Below are 24793 nucleotides of genomic sequence, written 5' to 3' on the forward strand. Positions count from 1 at the left end.
TCGTGCACCTGTACCCTAAAACTTAAAGTATAATAATAAAAAAAGAAACTAGAGAGAATCTTTCTGAGAAACAACTTTGGGTGTGTGCATTCATCTCACAGAGTTAAACCTTTCTATGGATTAAGCAGTTTGCAAATACTCTTTTTGTCCATTTTTCAGAAGAACATTTGGGAGCTAATTGAGGCCAATTGCAAAAAAGTGAATATCCCAGGATAAAAACTAGAAGGAAGCTATTTGAGAAATTGCTTTGTGATGCGTGCATTCAACTCACAGAGCTAAACGTTTCTTTTCATTCTGCAGTTTGGAAACACTGCTTTCACAGAATCTGTGAAGGGATATCTGGAAGCACATTGAGGCCGACACTGAAAAAGAAAATAACTTCAGATAAGAACTAGAAAGAAGCTTTTTGATAAACTGCTTTGTGATGTGTGCATTCATCTCAGAGAGTTCAACCTTTCTGTGCATTCAGTAGTTTGCTAACACTGTTTTTGTCCTTTCTGTGAATGGACATTTGGGAGCTCTTTGAGGTTAATGGGGAAAAAGAGAATATCCCAGAATAAAAAGTAGAAGGAAGCTACTTGACAAACTGCTTTGTGATGTGTGCATTTATGTCACAGAGTTAAACTGTTCTTTTCCTTCATGAGTTTAAAAACACTGTTTTCATAGATTCTGCAATGGGATATCTGGGAGCACATTGAGGCCTATGTTGAAAAAGGAAACATCTTCAGATAAAAACTAGAAAGAAGCTTTCTGACAAACTGCTTTGTGATGTGTGCATTCACCTCACAGGATTAAAACTTTCCGTGGATTCAGCCATTTGCAAAACTGTTTCGTCCATTCTGTGAGTGGACATTTGGGAGTTCTTTGAGGCCAATGGCACAAAAGTGAATATCACAGGATAAAAACTAGAAGGAAGGTATATGACAAAATGCTTTGTGATGTGTGCATTCACCTCACAGAGATAAGCCTTTCTTTCATTCAGCAGTCTGGAAACACTGTTTTGGCACAATCAGCAAAGGGATATTTGGGAATGCATAGAGGCCTATGGTGAAAAAGGAAATACCTTCAGATAAAAACTAGAAAGAAGATTTCTGAGAAACTAATTTCTGATGCATGCATTCGTCTCTCAGAGTTAAAATTTTCTTTCCATTCAGTGGTTTGGAAACACTGTTTTTTTCCATTCTGTGAATGGACATTTTGGAGTTCATTGAGGCCAATGGCCAAAAAGTAAAAATCCCAGGATAACAACTAGAAAGAGTCTATCTGAGAAACCACTTTGTGATGTGTGCATTCACCTTGCAGAGTTAACAGTTTCTTTGTATACAGCAGTCTGGAAAAACTGTTTTGGCAGAATCTGTGAGGGGATATTTGAAGCGCATTGAGGCCTATGGTGAAAAAGAAAATAACTTCAGATAAAAACTAGAAAGAAGCATTCTGAGAAAAGGCTTTCTGATGTGCACATTCATCTTAAAGAGTTAAAACTTTCTGTGGATTCAGCAGTTGGCAACACTGTTTTTGCCCATTCTGAGAATGGACCATTTGGAGCTATTGAGGCCAAAGGCAAAAGAGTGAATATCCCAGGATAAAAACTAGAAGGAAGCTATCTGAAAAAACTGCTTTGTGATGTGTGCATTCATCTTGCAGAGATAAACCTTTCTTTTCATTCAGCTGCTTGGAAGCACTGTTTTGGTAGAATCTGTGAAGAGATATTTGGGAGCTTAATGAGGCCCAGGTGAGAAAGTGAATATCCAAGGAAAGAAATCAAGAAAGAAGCTCTCTGAGAAACCACTTTGTGATGTGTGCATTCACCTCACAGAGTTAAAACTTTGTTTTCATTCATCCGTCTGGAAACTCTGTTTTGGCAGGATCCACGAAGGGATATTTGGGAGCCCATTGAGGCCTATGCAAAAAGGGAAATATCTTCAGATAAAAACAAGAAAGTAGCTTTCTGAGAAACTGTTTTGTGATATGTGCATTCATCACCCAGAGTTAAATTTTCCTTTCTATTCAGCAGTTTGGAAAACACTGTAGAATCTGCAAAGTGATATTTGGGAGCTCATTGAGGCCAAAGGTGTAAAAGTGAATATCCCATGATGCAAACTAGATGGACACCATCTGAGAAACTGCTTTGTGATGAATACATTCATCTCTCTGAGATAAATCTTTCTTTTCATTCAGCAGTTTGGAAACACTGTTTTTGTAGAATCTGCGAAGTGATATCTGGGACCGCATGGAGGCCTATGTTGAAAAAGGAAATATTTTCAGATAAAAACTAGAAAGAAGCTTTCTGGGAAACTGCTTTTTGATGTGTGTATTCATCTCACAGAGTTAAACATTTCTGTGGATTCAGTAGTTTGCAAATACAGTTTTTGTACATTCTGTGAGTGGACATTTGGGAGCTCAATGAGGCAAATATGAAAAAGGAAATATACCAGGATAAAAACAAGAAAGAAGCAATCTGAGCAACTTCTTTGTGATGTGTGCATTCACCTCACAGAGATAAACCCTTCTTTTCATTCAGCAGTCAAGAAACCCTGTTTTGGAAGGATCTGTGAAGGGATATTTGGGAGCGCATTGAGCACTATGGTTAAAAAGGAAATATCCACAGATAAAAACTAGAAAGAAGCTTTCTGAGAAAGTGCTTATTCATCTGTGCATACATCTCACAGAGTTAAATATTTGTGTGGATTCGGCAGTTTTGCCCAATCTGCAAATGGACATTTGGGAGCTCATTGAGGCCAAAGGCCAAAAAAGTGAATATCCTGGGGAAAAAAAAAAGCTAGAAGGAAGCTATCTGAGAGACTGCTTTGTTATGTGTGCATTCACCATGCAAAGCTAAACCTTTCTTTCCATTTAGCAGTTTGGAAACACTGTTTTGTAGAATCAGCATAGTTAAATTTTAGAGTGCATTAGGGACTCTGTTTAAAAGGAAATCTCTTCAGAGAAAAAATTGAAAGTAGCTTTCTGAGAAAGTGCTTAGTGATGTGTGCATTCATCTCACAAAATTAAACATGACTGTGGATTCAGCGGTATGAAACCCATGTTATTTCCCATTCTGCAAATAGATATTTTGGAGATCAATAAGGCCAATGGGGAAAAAGCAACTATCTTAGGATAAAAACTAGAAGGAAGCTCTTTGAGAAACCGCTTTCTGACCTGTGCATTCATCTTACAGAGTTAAATCTTTCTTTTCATTCAGCATCCTGGAAACACTGCTTTGGCAGTATCCGAGAAGGGATATGTGGGAGTGTATTGAGGCCTAACGTGAAAAAGGAAGTATCTTAAGATAAAAACTAGAAAGAAACCTTCTGAGAAATTGCTTTGTGATGTGTGCATTAATCTCCCAGAATTAAGCCTTTCTTTGGATTCAGCATTTTGGAAACACTGTTGTTGTAGAATCTGTGAAGGGATATTTGAGAGCTTAATGGGGCCAGTGGGGAAAAATGGAATATCCCAGCAAAAAACCGTGAAGGAAGTTATCTCAGAAACTGCTTTGTGATGTGTGCACTCATCTCTGAGAGGTAAACCTTTCTTTGGATTTAGCAGTTTGGAGACACTATTGTTGTGGGACCTGTGAAGTGATATTTGGGAGCTCATTGAGGTCAATGCCGTAAAAGCCAATATCCCAGGATAAAAACTAGAAGGCAGCTATCTGAGAAATGGCTTTGTGATGTGTGCATTCATCTCACAGAGTTAAACCTTTCTTTTCATTCAGCAGTTTGGAAATCCTATTTTGGTAGAATCTACAAAGGGATATTTGGTAGAGCATTGATGTCTACGGTGAAAAAGAAAATATATTCGGATAAAACCTAGAAAGATGCTTTTTTAGAAACTGCTTTGTTATGTATGTGTTCGTCTTGCAGAGTTAAACCTTTCTTTGGATTCAGCAGTTTAGAAATACTGTGTCTGTAGAATCTGCACAGTGATATCTGGGATCGCATTAAGGCCTATGGTGAAAAAGGAAACACCTTCAGATACAAACTAGGAAGAAGTTTTCTGAGAAACTGCTTTGTGATGTGTGCATTCATCTCACACAGTTAAACTTTTCTGTAGATTCATCAGTTTGCAAACACTGTTTTTATTTTTCCATACTGTAAATGGACATTTGGGAGCTTATTGAAGCCAGAAAAGAAAAAGGGAATATCCAAGGATAAAAACTAGAAGGAAGCTATCTGAGAAACATCTTTGTCATGTGTACATTCACCTCACAGAGATAAAACCTTCTTTTCTTTCAGCAGTCTGTAAACACTGTTTTGGCAGAATCCCTGAAGGGATATTTGGGAGTGCATTGAGGGCTATTGTGAAAAAGAAAATATCTTCAGATAAAAACTAGAAGTAAGCTTTCTGAGAAACTACTTTGTGATGTGTGCATTCACCTCACAGAGTTAAAACTTTCTGTGGATTCAGCCATTTGCAAACGCGTTTTTGTCCATTCTGCAAAGGGATATTTGGGAATGCATTATGGCCTATGGTGAAAAAGAAAATATCTTCACGTAAAAATTAGAAAGAATGTTTCTGAGAAACTGCTTTGTGATGTGTGCATTCATCTCACACAGTTAAACCATTTTTTGGACTCAGCAATTTGGAAACACTGTAGTTATAGAATCTGCGAAGGCATATTTGGGAGCTCATTAAGAGGAATGGTGAACAAGCAAATATTGGAGGAAAAACACTAGAAGGAAGCAATCCAAGAAACCGCTTTGTGATGTGTACATTCATCACACAGAGTTAAAACTTTCTTTTCATTCAACAGTTTGGAAACACTGCTTTCATTGAGTCTGTGAAGTGATATCTGGAAGTGCATTAAGGCCTATGGTGAAAAAGAAAATATCTTCAGATAAAAACTAGAAATAAGCATCCTGAGAAACTGCTTTGTGATGTGTGCATTCATCTCACAGAGTTAAACCATTCTTTGGATTCACCTGTTTGGAAACACTGTTGTTTTAGAATCTGTGAAGGGATATTTGGGAGCTTATTGAGGTCAAAGGGGAAGAAGCGAATATCCCATTACAAAAACTGGAAGGAAGCTATCTGAGAAACCATTTTGTGATGTGTACATTCATCTCACAGAGATAAATCTTTCTTTTCATTCAGCAGTCTGGAAACACTATTTTGGCATGATCCACAAAGTGATATTTATAACTACATGGAGGCCTATGATGAAAAAGGAAATATCTTCAGATAAAAACTAGAAAGAAGATTTTGAGAATCTGCTTTGTGATGTGTGCATTCTTTTCACAGAGTTAAACCGTTCTATGGATTCTGCAGTTTGCAAACGTGGTTTTTGTCCATTCAGTGAATGGGCATTTGGGAACTCATTGAGGGCAATGGCAAAAAAGTGAATATCCAAGGATATAAACTAGAAGGAAGCTATCTGAGAAACTGCTTTGTGATGTGTGCATGAACCTCACACAGATAAACATTCCTTTCCATACAGTAGTGTGGAAACACTGTTTTTGCAGAGTCCGTGAAGGGATATTAGGGAGCGCATTGAGGCCTATGGTGAAAAAGTAAATATCTGCAGAATAAAACTAGAAAGAAACTTTCTGAGAAACTGCTTTGTGATATGTGCATTCATCTCACAGAGTTAAACATTTCTTTGTATTCAACAGTTTGGAAACACTGTTGTTGTAGAATCTGCGAAGGTATATTTGGGACCTCATTAAGGCCCATGGCGAAAAAGCCAATATCCCAGGGTAAAAAGTACAAGGAAGCGATCTGAGAAACCACTTTGTTATCTGTGCATTCACCTCAAAGAGTTAAACCATTTTTTTCATTCAGCAGACCAGAAACACTGTTTTGGCAGAATCCATGATGGGATATTTGGGAGCACATTGAGGACTATGGTGAAAAAGTAAATATCTGTTGAATCAGCAGTTTGGGAAAACTGTCTTTGTCTATTCTGTGAATGGACATTTGGGAGTGCATTGAGGCAAATGGTGAAAAAGCAAATATGCCAGGATAAAAACCAGAAAGAAGCTACCTGATAAATAACTTTTTGATATGTGCCTTCACCTCCCAGAGTAAAAACTTTCTTTTCATACAGCAGTCTGGAAGCACTGTTTTTGTAAAATCTGCGAAGTTATATTTTGGAGTTCATAGAAGCCTCTGCAGGCAAAAGAAATATCTTCAGATAAAAAGCAGAAAGAGGTTTTTGGAGAAACTCCTTTGTGCTGTGAGAATTCATCTCACATAATTCAACCTTTCTTTGGATTAAGCAGTTTGGAAACACTGTTTTTGTCCATTCTGTGAATGGACATCTAGGAGCTCATTGAGGCCAATGTCAAAAATGTTAAACATTCAGCAGTTTGGAAACTGTTTTTGAAGAATCTGTGAAGGGATATCTGGGAGCTCATTGAGGCCAATGTCAAAAATGTTAAACATTCAGCAGTTTAGAAACTGTTTTCGAAGAATCTGTGAAGGGATATCTGGGAGCTCATTGAGGCCAATGGTGAAAATGTGAATACCCCAGGATAAAAAATAGAAGGAAGCTATTTGAGAAACTGCTTTGTGATGTGTGTATTCAACTCACAGAGTTAAACTTTTCTTCTCATTCAGCAGTTTGGAAACACTGTTCTCATAGTATCGGTGAAGGGTTATCTGGGAGCGCCTCAAGGCCTATGATGAAAAAGGAAATATCTTCAGATAAAAACTAGAAAGAAACTTCTGAGACACTGCTTTGTGATGTGTGCATTCATAACACAAAATTAAACCTTTCTTTGGATTCAGCAGTTTGGAAACACTGTTGTTTTAGAATCTGTGATGGGATATTTTTGGAGCTCATTGAGGCCAATGGCAAAAAAGAGAATATCCCAGGATAAAAACTAAAAGGAAGTTGTCTGAGAAACTGCATTGTCATGTGTGCATTCACCTCTCAGAGTTAAAACATTCTTTACATTCAGCAGTATGGAAACACTGTTTTTGTAGAATCTGTGACGTTATCTTTGGGATCTCATGGAGGCCTCTGCTGGAAAAGGAAATATCTTCACATAAAAACTAAAAGGAAGCTTTCTGAGAAACTGTTTTGCAATGTGGGCATTCATCTCACAGAGTTAAACATTTCTGTGGATTCATCATTTTGCAAACCCTCTGGTTGTAGAATCTGCAATGGGCTATTGGGGAGATCCTTGAGGCCAAAATGGAAAAAGCAAATATCCTGGGATAAAAACTAGATGAAAGCTACTTGAGAAACCGTTTTGTGATGTGTGCATTCATCACAAAGATTTAAACCTTTCTTTTCATTCTGCATTTTGGCAACACTGTTTTTGTAGAATCTGTGAAGGAATATCTGGAAGCGCATTGAGGCCTATACTGAAAAAGGAAATAACTTCAGACAAAAACTAGAAAGAAGCTTTGTGAGAAATTGCTTTGTGATGTGTGCATTCATCTCACAGAGTTAAACTTTTCCTTTCATTGAGCAGTTTCAAAACACTGTTATTTCGATTGTGTGAATGGACATGTGGGAGCTCATTGAGGCCAATAGCCAAAAAGTGAAAATCCGAGGATAAAAACTAGAAAGAGTCTATCTGAGAAACAACTTTGTAATGTGTGCATTCACCTCACAGAGTTAAAAATGTCTTTTTATACAGCAGTCACTGTTCTGGCAGAATCCATGAGGGGATATTTGGAAGCGCATTGAGGTCTATGGTGAAAAAGAAAATATATTCAGATAAAAACTATTTTGTAAGTTGCCTATTCACTCTGATGGTAGTTTCTTTTGCTGTGCAGAAGCTTTTTAGTTTAATTAGATCCCATTTGTCAATTTTGGCTTTTCTTGCCATTGCTTTTGGTGTTTTAGACATGAAGTCCTTGCCCATGCCTATGTCCTGAATGGTAATGCCTAGGTTTTCTTCTAGGGTTTCTATGTTTTTAGGTCTAACGTTTAAGTCTTTAATCAATCTTGAATTAATTTTTGTATAAGATGTAAGGAAGGGATCCAGTTTCAGCTTTCTACATATGGCTAGCCAGTTTTCCCAGCACCATTTATTAAATAGGGAATCCTTTCCCCATTTCTTGTTTTTGTCAGGTTTGTCAAAGATCAGATAGTTGTAGGTATGCAGCATTATTTCTGAGGGCTCTGTTCTGTTCCATTGATCTATATCTCTGTTTTGGTACCAGTACGATGCTGTTTTGGTTACTGTAGCCTTGTAGTATAGTTTGAAGTCAGGTAGCATGATGCCTCCAGCTTTGTTCTTTTGGCTTAGGATTAATTTTGTGATGCGGGCTCTTTTTTGGTTCCATATGAACTTTAAAGTAGATTTTTCCAATTCTGTGAAGAAAGTCATTGGTAGCTTGATGGGGATGGCATTGAATCTATAAAGTATCTAGGGCAGTATGGCCATTTTCATGATATTGATTCTTCCTACTCATGGGCATGGAATGTTCTTCCATTTGTTTGTATCCTCTCTTATTTCATTGAGCAGTGGTTTGTAGTTCTCCTTGAAGAGGTCCTTCACATCCCTTGTAAGTTGGATTCCTAGGTATTTTATTTTCTTTGAAGCAATTGTGAATGGGAGTTCACTCATGATTTGGCTCTCTGTTTGTCTGTTATTGGTGTATAAGAATGCTTGTGATTTTTGTACATTGATTTTGTATCCTGAGACTTTGCTGAAGTTGCTTATCAGCTTAAGGAGATTTTGGGCTGAGACAATGGGTTTTTCTAGATTTACAATCATGTCATCTGCAAAGAGGGACAATTTGACTTCCTGTTTTCCTAATTGGATACCCTTTATTTCCTTCTCCTGCTTAATTGCCCTGGCCAGAACTTCCAACACTATGTTGAATAGGAGTGGTGAGAGAGGGCATCCCTGTCTTGTGCCAGTTTTGAAAGGAAATTCTTCCAATTTTTGCCCATTCATTGTGATATTGGCTGTGTGTTTGTCATAGATAGCTCTTATTATTTTGAGATACGTCCCATCAATACCTAATTTATTGAGTTTTTAGCATGAAGAGTTGTTGAATTTTGTCAAAGGCCTTTTCTGCATCTATTGAGATAATCATGTGGTTTTTGTCTTTGGTTCTGTTTATATGCTGGATTACATTTATTGATTTGCGTATGTTGAACCAGCCTTGCATCCCAGGGATGAAGCCCACTTGATCATGATGGATAAGCTTTTTGATGTGCTGCAGGATTCGGTTTGCCAATATTTTATTGAGGATTTTTGCATCAATGTTCATCAAGGATATTGATCTAAAATTCTCTTTTGTGTGTGTGTGTCTCTGCCCGGCTTTGGTATCAGGATGATGCTTGCCTCATAAAATGAGTTAGGGAGGATTCCCTCTTTTTCCATTGTTTGGAATAGTTTCAGAAGGAATGGTACCAGCTCCTCTTTGTACCTGTGGTAGAATTTGGCTGTGAGTCCATCTGGTCCTGGACTGTTTTTCGTTAGTAAGCTACTAATTATTGCCTCAATTTCAGAGCCTGTTATTGGTCCATTCAGAGATTCAACTTCTTCCTGCTTTAGTCTTGGGAGAGTGTATGTGTCGAGGAATTTATCCATTTCTTCTAGATTTTCTAGTTTATATGCATAGAGGGGTTTATAGTATTCTCTGATGGCAGTTTGCATTTCTATGGGATTTGTGGTGATATCCCCTTTATCATTTTTTATTGCATCTATTTGATTCTTCTCTCTTTTATTCTTTATTAGTCCGCTAGTGGTCTATCAATTTTGTTGATCTTTTTGAAAAACCAGCTCCTTGTTTCACTGATTTTTTAAGGGATTTTTGTGTTTCTATTTCCTTCATAAGGAACCAAAAAAGAGCCTGCATTGCCAAGTCAATCCTAAGCCAAAAGCACAAAGCTGGAGGCATCACTCTACTGGACTTCAAACTATACTACAAGGTTACAGTAACCAAAACAGCCTGGTACTACTACCAAAACAGAGATGCAGACCAATGGAACAGAACAGAGCCCTCAGAAATAATGACTCATATCTACAACTATCTTATCTTTGACAAACCTGACAAAATCAAGCAATGAGGAAAGGATTCCCTATTTAATAAATGGTGCTGGGAAAACTGGCTAGAAATATATAGAAAGCTGAAACTGGATCCCTTCCTTACACCTTATACAATAATTAATTCAAGATGGATTAAAGACTTAAATGTTAGACCTAAAACCATCAAAACCCTAGAAGGAAACCTAGGCAATACTGTTCAGGACATAGGCATGGGCAAGGACTTCATGTCTAAAACACCAATAGCAATGGCAACAAAAACCAAAATTGACAAATGGCATCTAATTAAACTAAGGAGCTTCTGCACAGCAAAGGAAACTACCATCAGAGTGAACAGGCAACCTGCAGAATGGGAGACAATTTTTGCAAGCTACTCATGTGACTAAAGGCTAATATCCAGAATCTACAATTTACTCAAACAAATTTACAAGAAAAAAACAAACAACCCCATCAACAAGTGGGCAAATGTTATGAACAGACACTTCTCCAAAAGAAGACAATCATGCAGCCAAAAGACACATGAAAAAATGCTCATCAGCACTGGCCATCAGAGAAATGCAAATGAAAACCACAACGAGATACCATCTCACACCATTTAGAATGGCGATCATTAAAAAGTTAGGAAACAACAGGCACTGGACAGGGTGTGGAGAAATAGGAGCACTTTTACACTGTTGCTGGTACTGTAAACTAGTTCAACCATTGTGGAAGTCAGTGTGGTGTTTCCTCAGGGTTCTAGAACTAGAAATACCATTTGACCCAGCCATGCCATTACTGGGTATACACACAAAGGATTATAAATCATACCACTATAAGGACACATGCACACATATGTTTATTGTGGTACTATTCACTATAGCAAAGATTTGGAACCAACCCAAATGTCCGACAATGATAGACTGGATTAAGAAAATGTGGCACATATACACCATGGAATACTATGCAGCCATAAAAAATGATGAGTTCATGTCCTCCGTAGGACATGGATGAAGCTGGAAATCATCATTCTCAGCATACTATCACAAGGACAAAAAACCAGACACTGCATGTTCTCACTCATAGGTGGGAATTGAACAATGAGAACACATGGACACAGGAAGGGGAACATCACATACTGGGTATTGTTGTGGGGTGGGGGAAGGGGGGAGGGATAGCATTAGGGATATACCTCATGCTAAATGACGAGGTAATGGGTGCAGCACACCAACATGGGAAATGTATACATATGTAACAAAACTGCACATTGTGCACATGTACCTTAAAACTTAAAGTTTAATAATAATAAAATAAAATAAAATAACAACAACAACAACAAAACTAGAAGGAAGGTTTCTGAGAAACTACTTTGTGATGTGTGCATTCCCCTCACAGAGTTAAACATTTCTGGGTATTCAGCCTTTTGCAAACACTGTTTTTGTCCATTCTGTGAGGGGATATTTGGGAGGGTATTGAAGCCTATGGTGAAAAAGGAAATATCTTCACATAAAAATTAGAAAGAATGTTCCTGGGAAACTGCTTTGTGATGTGTGCATTCATTTCACAGAGTTAAACCTTTCTTTGGACTCACTGTTTAGAAACAATGTAGTTATAGAATCTGTGAAGGGAAATTTTGGAGCTCCTTAAGGCAAAGGGCAAAAAAGAGAATATCCTAGGAAAAAAAGTAGAAAGAAGCCATCTGAGAAACTGCTTTGTCATGTGTGCATTCATCTGGCAGAGTTAAAACTTTCATTTCATTCAGCAGTTTGGAGACACATTTTTTGTAGAATCTGCAAAGTGATATCTGGAAGTGCATTGAGGCCTATGGTGTAAAAGGAAATATCTTCAGATAAAAACTTGAATGAAGCATTCTGAGAAACTGCTTTGTGATGTGTGCGTTCATCCCTCAGAGTTAAACCATTCTTTGGACTCAGCTGTTTGGAAACACTGTTGTTGTAGAATCTGTGAAGGGATATTTGGGAGCTCATTGAGGCTAATGGTGAAAAAGCGAATATCCCATTATAAAAACTGGAAGGAAGCTCTATGAGAAACTGCTTTGTGATGTGTGCATTCATCTCACAGAGTCAAATCTTTCTTTTCATTCAGCAATTTGGAAACACTGCAGTTGTAGAATCTGCAAATTGAAATTTGAGAGCTTAATGAGGCCAAAGAGGAAAAAGCAAATATCCTAGGAAAAATCTAGAAGGAAGCTATCTGAGAAACTGCTTTGTGACGTGTGCATTCATCTCTCAGAGTTAAAACATTCTTTTCATTCAGTGGTTTGGAGACACTGTTTTTTAGAATCTGTGAAGTTATATTTGGGAGTGCATAGAGGACTATGCTGAAAAAGAAAATAACTTCAGATAAAAAGTAGAAAGAAGCTTCCTAAGAAACTGCTTCATGATGTGTGCATTCATCTCACAGAGTTCAACCTTTCTTCTGATTCAGCCATTTGGAAACACTGTTGTTGTACAATCTGTGAAGGGATATTTGGGAGCTCATTGAGACAAATTTCGTAAATGAGAATATCCCAGGATAAAAACTAGAAGCAAACTATTTGAGAAACAGCTTTGTGCTGTGTGCATTCATCTCACAGAATTAAAACTTTCTTTCATTCAGCAGTTTGGAAATACTGTTTTCGTAGAATCTGTGAAGGGACATCTGGGAGTGCCTTCAGGCCTGTGGTGAAAAAGCAAATATCTTCAGATAAAAACTTGAAAGAATCCTTTTGAGAAACTGTTTAGTGAAGTGTGCATTCAGCTCACAGATTTAAAACTTTCTGTGGATTCAGTGGTTTGCAAATACTGTTTTTGTGCATTGTGTGAAGGGACATTTGGGATCTCATTGAGGCCAATGGTGAAAAAGCAAATATCCCAGGATAAAAAATAAAAGAAGGTTCCAAGATCACTGCATAAAAACAGCTCCAGTCTACAGCTCTCAGTGTGAGTGATGCAGAAGGTGGAAGATTTCTGCACTTCCAGTTGAGATACTGGGTTAATCTCACTGGAGATTGTTGGATACTGGGTGCAGGACAGTGGTTGCAGTTCACTGAGCATTAGCTGAAGCAGGGGGAGGCATAGCCTCACCTTGGAAGCACAAGGGGGCAGGGAATTCCCTTTCCTAGCCAAGGAAAGGGGTGATAGGCAGCTCCTGAAAAATCAGGTCACTCCTGCCCTAATGCTGTGCTTTTCTGATGGTCTTAGCAAATGGCAAACCCGGAGTTTATATCCTGCACCTGGCTTGGAGGGTCCTACACCCATGGAGTCTCACTCTCTGCTAGCACAGCAGTCTGAGATCAAACTGCAAGGTGGTAGTGAGGCTGAGGGAGGGGTGCCTGCCATTGCTGAGGCTTGAGCAGGTAAACAAAATGACTGGGAAGCTTGAACTGGGTGGAGCCACTGCAGCTCAAGGAGGCCTGGATGCCTCTGTAGACTCCACCTCTCGGGGCAGGGTGAGGCCAAACAAAAGGCAGGAGAAACCTCTGCATACTTAAATATCCCCATGTGACAAATTGGAAGGCAGTAGTGGTTCTCCCAGGACACAGCTTCAGATCTGATAATGGACAGACTGCCTCCTCAAGTGGGCCCCTGACCCCAGAGTAGCTGAACTTGGAGGCAGACTGACACCTCACACGGCTGGGAAACCCTCTGAGACAAAACTTCCAGAGGAACAATCAGGCAGCAACAATTCCTGTTCACCAATATTTGCTGTTCTGGAGCCTCTGCTGCTGATACCCAGGCAAATAGGATCTGGAGTGGACCTTTTGCAGACTCTAACAGACCTGCAGCTGAGGGTCCTGTTAGAAGGAAAACTAACAAGCAGAAAGCACATCCACACCAAAACCCCATCTATACATCACCATCATCAAAGACCAAATGTAGATAAAACCACAAAGATGGGGAAAAAGCAGAGCAGAAAAACTGAAAATTCTAAAAGTCAGAGCACCTCTCCTCCTCCAAAGGAACACAGCTCCTCACCAGCAATGGAACATAGCTGGACAGAGTTGAGAGAAGAAGGCTTCAGATGATCAAACTTCTCCGAGCTAAAGGAGGAAGTTGGAACCTATGGCAAAGAAGTTAAAAACCTTGAAAAAAGATTAAATGAAGCACTAACTAGGTTAACCAATGCAGAGAAGGCTGTAAAGGATCTGATGGAGCTGAAAACCAAGGCTCAAGAACTATGTGCCAATTGCACAAGCTTTAGTAGCTGGTTTGATCAACTGGAAGAAAGGGTATCAGTGATTGAAGGTCAAATGAATGAAATGAAGAGAGAAGAGAAGTTTAGAGAAAAAAGAATAAAAAGAAATGAAAAAAGCCTCCAAGAAATATGGGACTATGTGAAAAGACCAAATCTACGTCTGATAGGTGTCCCTGAAATTGACAGGGAGAATGGAACCAAGTTGGAAAACACACTGTAGGATATTATCCAGGAAAACTTCCCCAATCTAGCAAGTCAGGCCAACATTCAAATTCTGGAAATACAGAGAATGCTGAAAAGATACTCCTCGAGAAGAGCAACTCCAAGACACATAATTGTCAGATTCACCAAAGTTGAAATGAAGGAAAAAATGTTAAGGGCAGTGAAAGAAATGTTGGGTTACCCACAAAGGGAAGACCATCAGACTAACAGTGGATCTCTTGACAGAAACAAGCCTGAAGAAAGTGGGGGCCAATATTCAACATTCTTGAAGAAAAGAATTTTCAAACCAGAACCTCACATCCAACAAAACTAAGCTTCATAAGTGAAGGAGAAATAAAATACTTTACAGACAAGCAAATGCTGAGATAATTTGTCACCACCAGGCCTCCCCTACAAGAGCTCATGAAGGAAGCACTAAACATGGAAAGGAACAATCGGTACCAGCCACTGCAAAAACACACCACATTGTGAAGACCATTGAAGCTAGGAAGAAACTGCATCAACTAACGAGCGAAATAACCAGCTAACATCATAATGACAGGATCAAATTCACACATAACAATATTAACCTTAAATGTAAATGGGCTAAATGCTCCAATTAAAGGACACAGAGTAGCAAATTGGATAAAGATTCAAGACCCATCAGTGTGCTGTGTTCAGGAAACCTATCTCACATGCAGAGACACACATAGGCTCAAAATAAAGGGATGGAGGAAGATCTACCAAGCAAATGGAAAACAAAAAGAGGCAGGGGTTGGAATCCTAGTCTCTGATAAAACAGAATTTAAACCAACAAAGATCAAAAGAGACAAAGAAGGCCATAACATAATGGTAAAGGGATCAATTCAACAAGAAGACCTAAGTATCATAAATATATATGCATCCACTACAGGAGCACACAGATTCATAAACCAAGTCCTTAGAGATGTAGAAAGAGATTTAGACTCCCACACAATAATAATGGGAGATTTTGACACCACACTCTCAATATAGACAGATCACCGAGACAGAATGTTAACAAGGATATCCAGGAATTGAACTCAGCTCTTCACCAAGCGGACCTAATAGACATCTACAGAACTCTACACCCAAAATCAGCAGAATATACATTCTTCTCAGCATCACACCACACTTATTCCAAAATTCACCACATAGTTGGAAGTAAAGCACTCCTCAGCAAATGTAAAAGAACAGAAATTATAACAAACTGTCTCTCAGACCACAGTGCAATCAAACTACCACTCAGGATTTAAAAACTCACTCAAAACCGCTCAACAACATGGAAACTGAACAACCTGCTCCTAAATGACTACTGGGTCCCTAACAAAATGAAGGCAGAAATAAAGATGTTCTTTGAAACCAACGAGAACAGAGACACAACATACCAGAATCTCTGGAACACATTCAAAGCAGTGTGTAGAGGGAAATTTATAACACTAAATGCCCACAAGAGAAAGCAGGGAAGCTCTAAAATTGATACCCTAACCTCACAAATAAAAGAACTAGAGAAACAAGAGCAAACACATTCAAAAGCTAGCAGAAGGCAAGAAATAACTAAGATCAGAGCAGAACAGAAGGAAATAGAGACACAAAAAACCCTTCAAAAAATCAATGAATCCAGGAGCTGGTTTTTTGAAAAGATCAACAAAATTGATAGACTGCTAGCAAGGCTAATAAAGAAGAAAAGAGAGAAAAATCAAATAGGCACAATAAAAAAAGATAAAGGAGATATCACCACCGATCCCACAGAAATACAAACTACCATCAGAGAATACTATAAACACCTCTCTGCAAATAAACTACAAAATCTAGAGGAAATGGATAAATTCCTTGACAAATACACCCCCCAAGACTAAACCAGGAAGAAGTTGAATCTCTGAATAGACTAATAACAGGCTCTGACGTTGAGGCAATCATTAATAGTTTACCACCAAAAAAAGTCCAGGACCAGGAGGACTCACCACTGAATTCTACCAGAGGTACAAGGAGGAGCTGGTACCATTCCTTCTGAAACTATTCCAATCAATAGAAAATGAGAGAATCCTCCCTAACTCATTTCGTGAGGCCAGCGTCATCCTGATACCAAAGCCTGGTAGAGACACAACAAAAAAAGAGAATTTTAGACCAATATCCCAGATGAACATCGATGCAAAAATCCTCAATAAAATACTGGCAAACCAAATCCAGCAACACATCAAAAAGCTTATCTACCCTGATCAAGTGGTCTTCATCCCTGGGATGCAAGGCTGATTCAACATATGCAAATCAATAAATGTAATCCAGCAAAGACAAAAACCACATGATTATCTCAGTAGATGCAGAAAAGGCCTTTCACAAAATTCAACAACCTTCATGCTAAAAACTCTCAATAAATTGGGTATTCATGGGATGTCTCTCAAAATAATAAGAGCTGTCTATGACAAACACACAGCCAATGTCATACTGAATGGACAAAAACTGGAAGCACTCCCTTTGAAAACTGGAACAACACAGGGATGCCCTCTCCCACCACACCTATTCAACGTAGTGTTGGAAGTTCTGGCCAGGGCAATTAGGCAGGAGAAGGAAATAAAATGTATTCAATTAGGAAAGAGGAAGTCACATTGTCCCTGTTTGCAGATGACATGATTGTATATCTAGAAAACCCCATTATCTCAGCCCCAAATCTCCTTAAGCTGATAAGCAACTTCAGCAAAGTCTCAGGATACAAAATCAATGTGCAAAAATCACAAGCATTCCTATACACCAATAACAGACAAACAGAGAGCCAAATCATGAGTGAACTCCTATTCACAATTGCTTCAAAGACAATAAAATACCTAGGAATACAACTTACAAGGGATGTGAAGGACTTCTTCAAGGAGAAATACAAACCACTACTCAAAGAAATAAAAGAGGATACAAACAAATGGAAGAACATTCCATGCTCATGGGTAGGAAGAATCAATATCATGAAAATGGCCATACTGCCCAAGGTAATTTATAGATTCAATGCCAACCACATCAAGCTACCAATGACTTTCTTCACAGAATTGGTAAAACCTGCTCTAAAATTCATATGGAACCAAAAAAGAGCCCACATCTCCAAGTCAATCCTAAGCCAAAAGAACAAAGCTGGAGGCATCACGATACCTGACTTCACACTATACTACAAGGCTACAGTAACCAAAACAGCTTGGTACTGGTACCAAAACAAAGATATAGACCAATGGAATAGAATGGAGCCCTCAGAAATAATACTGCATATCTACAACTATCTGATCTTTGACAAACCTGAGAAAAACAAGCAGTGGGGAAAGGATTCCCTATTTAGTAAATGGTGCTGGGAAAACTGGCTAGCCGTATCTAGAAAGCTGAAACTGGATTCCTTCCTTACACCTTGTACAAAAATTAATTCAAGATGGATAAAAGACTTACATGTTAGACCCAAAACCATTAAAACCCTAGATGAAAACCTAGGCAGTACCATTCAGTACGTAGGCATGGGGAAGGACTTCATGTCTAAAACACCAAAAGCAATGGCAACAAAAGCCAAAATTAACAAAAGGGATCTAATTAAACTAAAGAGCTTCTGCACAGCCAAATAGACTACCATCAGTGTGAATAGACAACCTACAAAATGGGAGAACATTTCTGCAATCTACTCATCTGACAGAAGGCTAATATCCAGAATCTACAATGAACTCAAACAAATTGACAAGAAAAAAACAAACAACCCCATCAAGAATTGGGTGAAAGATATGAACAGACACTTCTCAAAAGAAGACATTTATGCAGCCAAAAGACACATGAAAAAATGGTCATCATCTCTGGCCATCAGAGAAATGGAAATAAAAACCACAAGGGGATAACATCTCATACCAGTTTGAATGGAGATCATTAAAAAGTCAGGAAACAATAGGTGCTGGAGAGGATGTGGAGAAATAGGAACACTTTTACACTGTTGGTGGGACTGTAAACTAGTTCAACCATTGAGGAAGTCAGTGTTGCGATTCCTCAGGGATCTAGAGCTAGAAATACCATTTGACCCAGCCATCCCATTACTGGGTATATACCCAAAGGATTATAAATCATGTTACTATAAAGACACATGCCCATGTATGTTTATTGTGGCACTATTCACAATAGCAGAGACTTGGAACCAACCCAAATGTCCAACAATGATAGACTTGATAAAGAAAATGTGGCACATATACACAATGGAATACTATGTAGCCATAAAAAGTGATGAGTTTATGTCCTTTGTAGGGACATGGATGAAGCTGGAAACCATCATTCTTAGCAAACTCTTGCAAGGAGAAAAAACCAAGCACCGCATGTTCTCACTCATTGGTGGGAAGTGGACAATGAGAACACTTGGACAAAGGAAGGGGAACATCACATACTGTGGCCTCTTGTGGTGTAGAGGGAATGGGGGAGGGATAGCATTATGAGATATGCCTAATGTAAATGACGAGTTAATGGGTGCAGCACATCAACATGCCACATGTATACATATGTAATAAACCTTCAAGTTGTGCACATATACCCTAAAACTTAAAGTATAATAATAATAAAAAGAAAAACTAAAAGAAGCTATCTGAAAAACGCTGTGTGATGTATGCATTCACCTTGCAGAGTTAAAACTCTCTTTTCATTCAGCAGTCTGTAAACATTGTTCTGGCAGAATCCGTGTGTCGATGTTTTGGAGTGCATTGATTCCTATGGTGAAAAAGGAAATGTCTTCTGATAAAAACTAGAAGAAATCTTTCTGAGAAACTTCTTTGTGGTGTGTACATTCATCTCACAGGGTTAAAACTTTCTTTGGATTCAGGAGTTTGGAAACACTGTTGCAGAATCTGCGAAGGGATATTTCGGTGCTCATTGAGGCCAATGATGAAAACACGAATATTCCAGAATAAAAACCAGAAGGAACCTATTTGAGAAACTACTTGGTTATGTGTGCCTTCATCCTACAGAATTAAACTTCTCTTTTCATACAGCAGTATGGAAACACTTTTTTCATAGAATCTGTGATGGGATATCTGGGAGCCCATTGAGGCCTATGGCAAAAGAGGAAATCTCTTCAGATAAAAACTAGAAAGAAGCTTTCTGAGAAACTGCTTTGTGTTGCTTGCTTTCACCTTATAGTGTTAAACCTTTCTGTGGATTTGCAAACACTATTTTTGTCCATTCTGGGAATGGACATTTGTGAGCAAATTGAGGCCAATCGAGAAAAAAATGAGTATCACAGGATGGATAGAAACTAGAAGGAAGCTATCTGAGAAACTGCTTTGTGATGTGTGCATTCACCTCCCAGAGAGAAACTTTTCTTTACATTCAGCAGTCTGGAAACAATATTTTGGCAGAATACATGAAGGGATATTTTGGAATGCATTTAGGCCTATAGGGTAAAAGGAAATATCTTCAGGTAAAAACTAGAAAGGAGCTTTCTGAAAAACTGCTTTGTGATGTGTGCATTCATCTCACAGAGTTAAACCTTTCTGTGGCATCAGCCATTTGCACACACTATTTTTGTCCATTCTACAAACGGACATTTGGGAGCACATTCAGGCCGATGGTGAAAAAGAAAATACCACAGGATAAAAACTAAAAAGAACCTATCTGAAAAACCACTTAGTGATGTATGCACTCACCTTACAGAGTTAAAACTTTCTTTTCATTCATGTCACAGAGTTAAACCTTTCTTTGGGTTTAGCAGTTTGGAAACACTGTTGTTTTATAATCTGCAAAAGGATATTTGGGAGCTCATTAAGGTGAATGGTGAAAAAGTCAATATCCCATGAAAAAACTACAAGGGAGCAATCTGAAAATCTGCTCCATGATGTATGCATTCATCTCACAGAGTTAAAACTTTCTTTTCATTCAGCAGTCTGGAAACACTCTTTTGGCAGAATCTGCAAAGGGATATTTGGGAGCACATCGAAACCTGTGGTGAAAAAGGAAACATCTTGTGATAAAAACTAGAAAGAAGCTTTCTGAGAAACTGCTTTGTGATGTGTGCATTCATCTCACAGAGTTAAACCTTTCATTAGATTCAGCAGTTTGTAAACACTGTAGTTGTAGAATCTGTGAAGGGATGTGTGGGAGATCATTGATGCCATGGTGAAAAAGACAACATCCCAGTATAACAACTAGAAGGAATCAACCTGAGAAACCACTTTGGGATGTGTGCATTCACCTCACAGAGATAAACTTTTCTTTTCATGCAGTAGTCTGGGAACACTGTTTTGACAGAATCTGCAAAGGGATATTTGGGAGCACATTGAGGCCAAGAGTGAAAAAGGAAATATCTTCAGATAAAAATTGGAAAGAAGCTTTCTGAGAAACTGCTCTGTGATGTGTGCATTCATCTCACAGAGTTAAACCTTTCTTTGCATTCAGCAGTTTGGAAACACTGTTGTTGTAGAGTCTGTGAAGGGATATTTGGGAGCTTAATGAGGCCAAAGTGGAAAAACAGAATATCCCAGGATAAAAACAAGAAGGAAGTTATCTGAGAAACTGCTTTTTGATGTGTGTATTCATCTCTCAGAGGTAAAACATTCTTTCCATTCAACACTTTGGAAACACTGTTTTTGTAGAATCTGTGAAGTTATATTTGGGAATGCATAGAGGCCTATGGTGAAAAAGGAAATATCTTCAGATAAAAACTAAAAAGAAGATTTCTGATAAAATGCTTCTTTATGTGTGCATTTATCTTACAGAGTTAAACTTTTCTATGAATTCAGCAAATTGCAAACACTGTTTTTGTCCATTCTGTGAATGGACATATGGGAACTCATTGAGGCCAATGGTGAAAAAGTGAATATCCCAGGATAAAATGTTGAAGTCAGCTACCTGAGAAACCGCTTTGTGATTTTTGCGTTCACCTTCCCTAGGTAAACTTTCATTTTCATTCAGCAGTCTGGATACACCGTTTTGGCAGAATCCATGAAGGGTTATTTGAGAGTGCATTGAGGCCTATGGTGAAAAAGGAAATATATTCAGATAAAAATTAGAAAGAAGTTTTCTGAGAAACTGCTTTGTGATGTGTGCATTCGTCTCAAAGAGTTAAACCTTTCTGTGGATTCAGCAGTTTGGAAACATTGTTGTTGCAGACCCTGTGAAGGGATATTTGTAAGCTTAATGATGCCAAAGGCTAGAAAGCAAATATCTGAGGAACAAAACTAGAAGGAAGATATCTGAGAAACTGCTTTGTGAAGTGTGCATTTACCTCACAGAGTTAAAACTTTCTTTTCATACAGCAGTCTGGAAACACTGTTTTGACAGAATCTGCAAAAGGATATTTGGGAGCACATTGAGCCTATGGTGAAAAAAGAAATATCTTCACATAAAAACTAGAAAGAAGCTTTCTAAGAAACTGATTTGCAATGTGTGCATTCATCTCACAAAGTTAAACATTTCTTTGGATTCAGCAGTTTGGAAACACTGTTCTAGAATCTTTGAAGGGATATTTTGAAGCTCATTGAGGCTGAAGGTGAAAAAGCGAATAGCCCCAGGGAAAAACTAGAAGGAAGCTATCTGAGAAACTGCTTTATGATGTGTGCATTAATCTCACAGAGTTAAAATCTTTCTTTTCATTCAGCAGTTTGGAAACACGGTTTTCATAGAATCTGTGAAGGGATATCTGGGAGCACATTGAGTCCTATGGTGAAAAAGGAGATATCTTCAGATAAAACCAGAAAGAAGCATTCTGAAAAACTGCCTTGTGATGTGTGCATTCATCTCACAGAGTTAAACCTTTCTGTGGATTCAGTAGTTTGCAAACTCTGTTTTTGCCCACTCTGTGATTGGACGTTAGTTAGCGCAATGAAGCCTATGGCCAAAAAGCGAATATCCCAGTATAAAAAAAAGAAACATGCTATCTGAGGAACTGTTTTGTGATGTGTGCATCACCTTGCAGAGAAAATCTTTCTTTTCATTCTGCAGCCTGGAAATACTCTTTTGGCAGAATCCATGAAGGGAAATTTGGGAGCGCATTGAGGCCTATGGTGAAAAAGGAATTATCTTCAGATAAAAACTAGAAAGAAGCTATCTGAGAAAATGATTTGTGATGTGTGCATTCATCTCAAAGAGTTAAAACTTTCTGTAGATTCATCAGTTTGCAAACACTGTTTTTGTCCATACGGCAAATGGACATTTGGGAGCTCACTGGGGCCAATGGCCAAAAAAGGAACATCCCAGGAAAAAAAATAAAATGAAGCTATCTGAGAAACTGCTTTGTGATGTGTACATTCTCTTCACAGATTTAAACTTTTCTTTTCATTCAGCAGTCTGGAAACACTGTTTTGGCAGAATCTGAGAAGGAATATTTGGGAGCACCTAGAGGCCTATGGTAAAAAAGAAAACATGCTCAGATAAAAACTAGAAAGAAGATTTCTTAGAAATGCTTTGTGATGTGTGCCTTCCTCTCACAGAGTTAAACCTTTCTGTGGATTCAGCAGTTTAGAAACACGTTTTTTTTTAGAAACTGGGAAGGGATATTTGGGAGCTTAATGAGGCAAATGCAAAAAACGGATATCCCAGGATAAAAACTAGAAGGAAGCTCTTTGAGAAAACTCTTTCTGATGTGTGCATTACTCTTGCATTAAACCTTTCTTTCCATTCAGCAATTTGGAAACACTGTTTTCATAGTATCTGCAAAGTGATATCTTGGAGCACTTTGAGATCTATGGTGAAAAAGGAAATGTATTCAGTTTAAAACTAGAAAGAAGCTGTATGAGAAACTGCTCGGTGTTTTGAGTAAAACCTTTCTGTGGATTCAGCAGTCTGTAAACACTGCTTTTGTTTATTCCATGAATGCACATTTGGCTGCTAGTTGGGGCCAAAGGAGAAAAAGTGAATATCCCAGGATAATAACTAGAAGGAAGATATCTGAGAAACCACTTTGTGATGTGTGCATTCATCTCACAGAGTTAAACCTTTCTTTTCATTCAGCAGTTTGGAATCACTGTTACATATAATCTGTGAATGGATATCTGGGAGTGCATTGTGGTCTACTGTGAAAAAAAATACCTTCAGGTAAAAACTAGAAAGAAGTTTTCTGAAAGACTGCTTTGTGATGTGTGCATTCATCTCACAGATTGATACCTTCTGTGGATTCAGCAGTTTGCAAACACTGTTTTTGTCCATTCTGCCAATGGACATTTGGGAGCCCTTTGTGGCCAATGGAAAAAAAGTGAATATCCCAGGATAAAAACTAGAAGGAATCTATATGAGAAATCGTTTGTGATGTGGGCATTCACCTGGCAGAGATAAATTTTTCCTTTCATTCAGCAGTATGGAAACACAGTTTTGGCAGAATCAGCTAAGGGATATTTGGGAGCACAAAGAGGTCAATTGTGAAAAAGGGAATATCTTCGCATAAAAATTACAGAGAAGCTTTCTGAGAAACTGCTTTGTGATGTGTGCATTCATCACACAGAGTTCAATATTTCTGTGGATTCAGCAGTTTGCAAACATTGTTTTGATCCATTCTGTGAATAGACATTTGGGAGCTCATTGAGGCCAATGGCAAAAAAACCAAATATTCCAGGATAAAAACTAATAAAAACTACCTGAGACACCACTTTATGAATGGAGCATTCACCTCACAGAGTTAAAACTTTCTTTTCATGCAGCAGTCTGGAAACACTGCTTTGGCAGAATCCACAAAGGGATATTTGGGAGCACATTGAGTCTTAAGGTGAAAAAGTAAATATCATCAGATAAAAGCTGGAAACTAGCTTTCTGAGAAACTGCTTTGTGATGTGTGCATTCATCTCACAGAGTTAAGCCTTTCTTTGGATTCAGCATTTTGGAAACACTGTTGTTGTAGAATCTGCAATGCGATATCTGGGATCTTAATGATGCCAATGGTGAAAAAGCAAATATCCCAGGAAAAAAAAGTAGAAACTGCTTTGTGATGTGTGCATTCACATCTCAGAGTTAGACCTTGCTTTTATTTAGCAGTTTGGAAACACTGTTTTCATAGAATCTGTAAAGTTATACCTGGGAGCACATTGAGGTCCATGGTGAAAAATGAAATATCATTAGGTAAATCAAGAAAGAAGCTTTGTGAGAAGCTGATTTGTCATATGAGCATTCACCTCACAGAGTTAAGCTTTTCTGTGGATTCAGCCATTTGCTAACATTGTTTTTCTCCATTCTGTGAAAGGACATTTGGGAGTTCATAGAGGCCAATGGTGAAAAAACAAATATCCCAGAATAAAAACTAGAAGGAAGCTACCTGAGAAACTGCTTTGTGATGTGCACATTCATGTCACAGAGTTAAAACTTTGTTTTCATTCAATAGTTTGGAAAAAACTGTTTTTGTAAAATATAGTAAGTGATATCTGGGAATGCGTAGAAGACTATGGTGAAAAAGGAAATACCTTCAGATAAAAACTAGAAAGAAGCTTTCTGAGAAACTGCTTTGTGATGTGTGCATTCATCTCACAGAG

Source organism: Pan troglodytes, chromosome 9 (assembly GCF_028858775.2).
Source record: "Pan troglodytes isolate AG18354 chromosome 9, NHGRI_mPanTro3-v2.0_pri, whole genome shotgun sequence".
Classification (NCBI taxonomy): Eukaryota; Metazoa; Chordata; class Mammalia; order Primates; family Hominidae; genus Pan; species Pan troglodytes.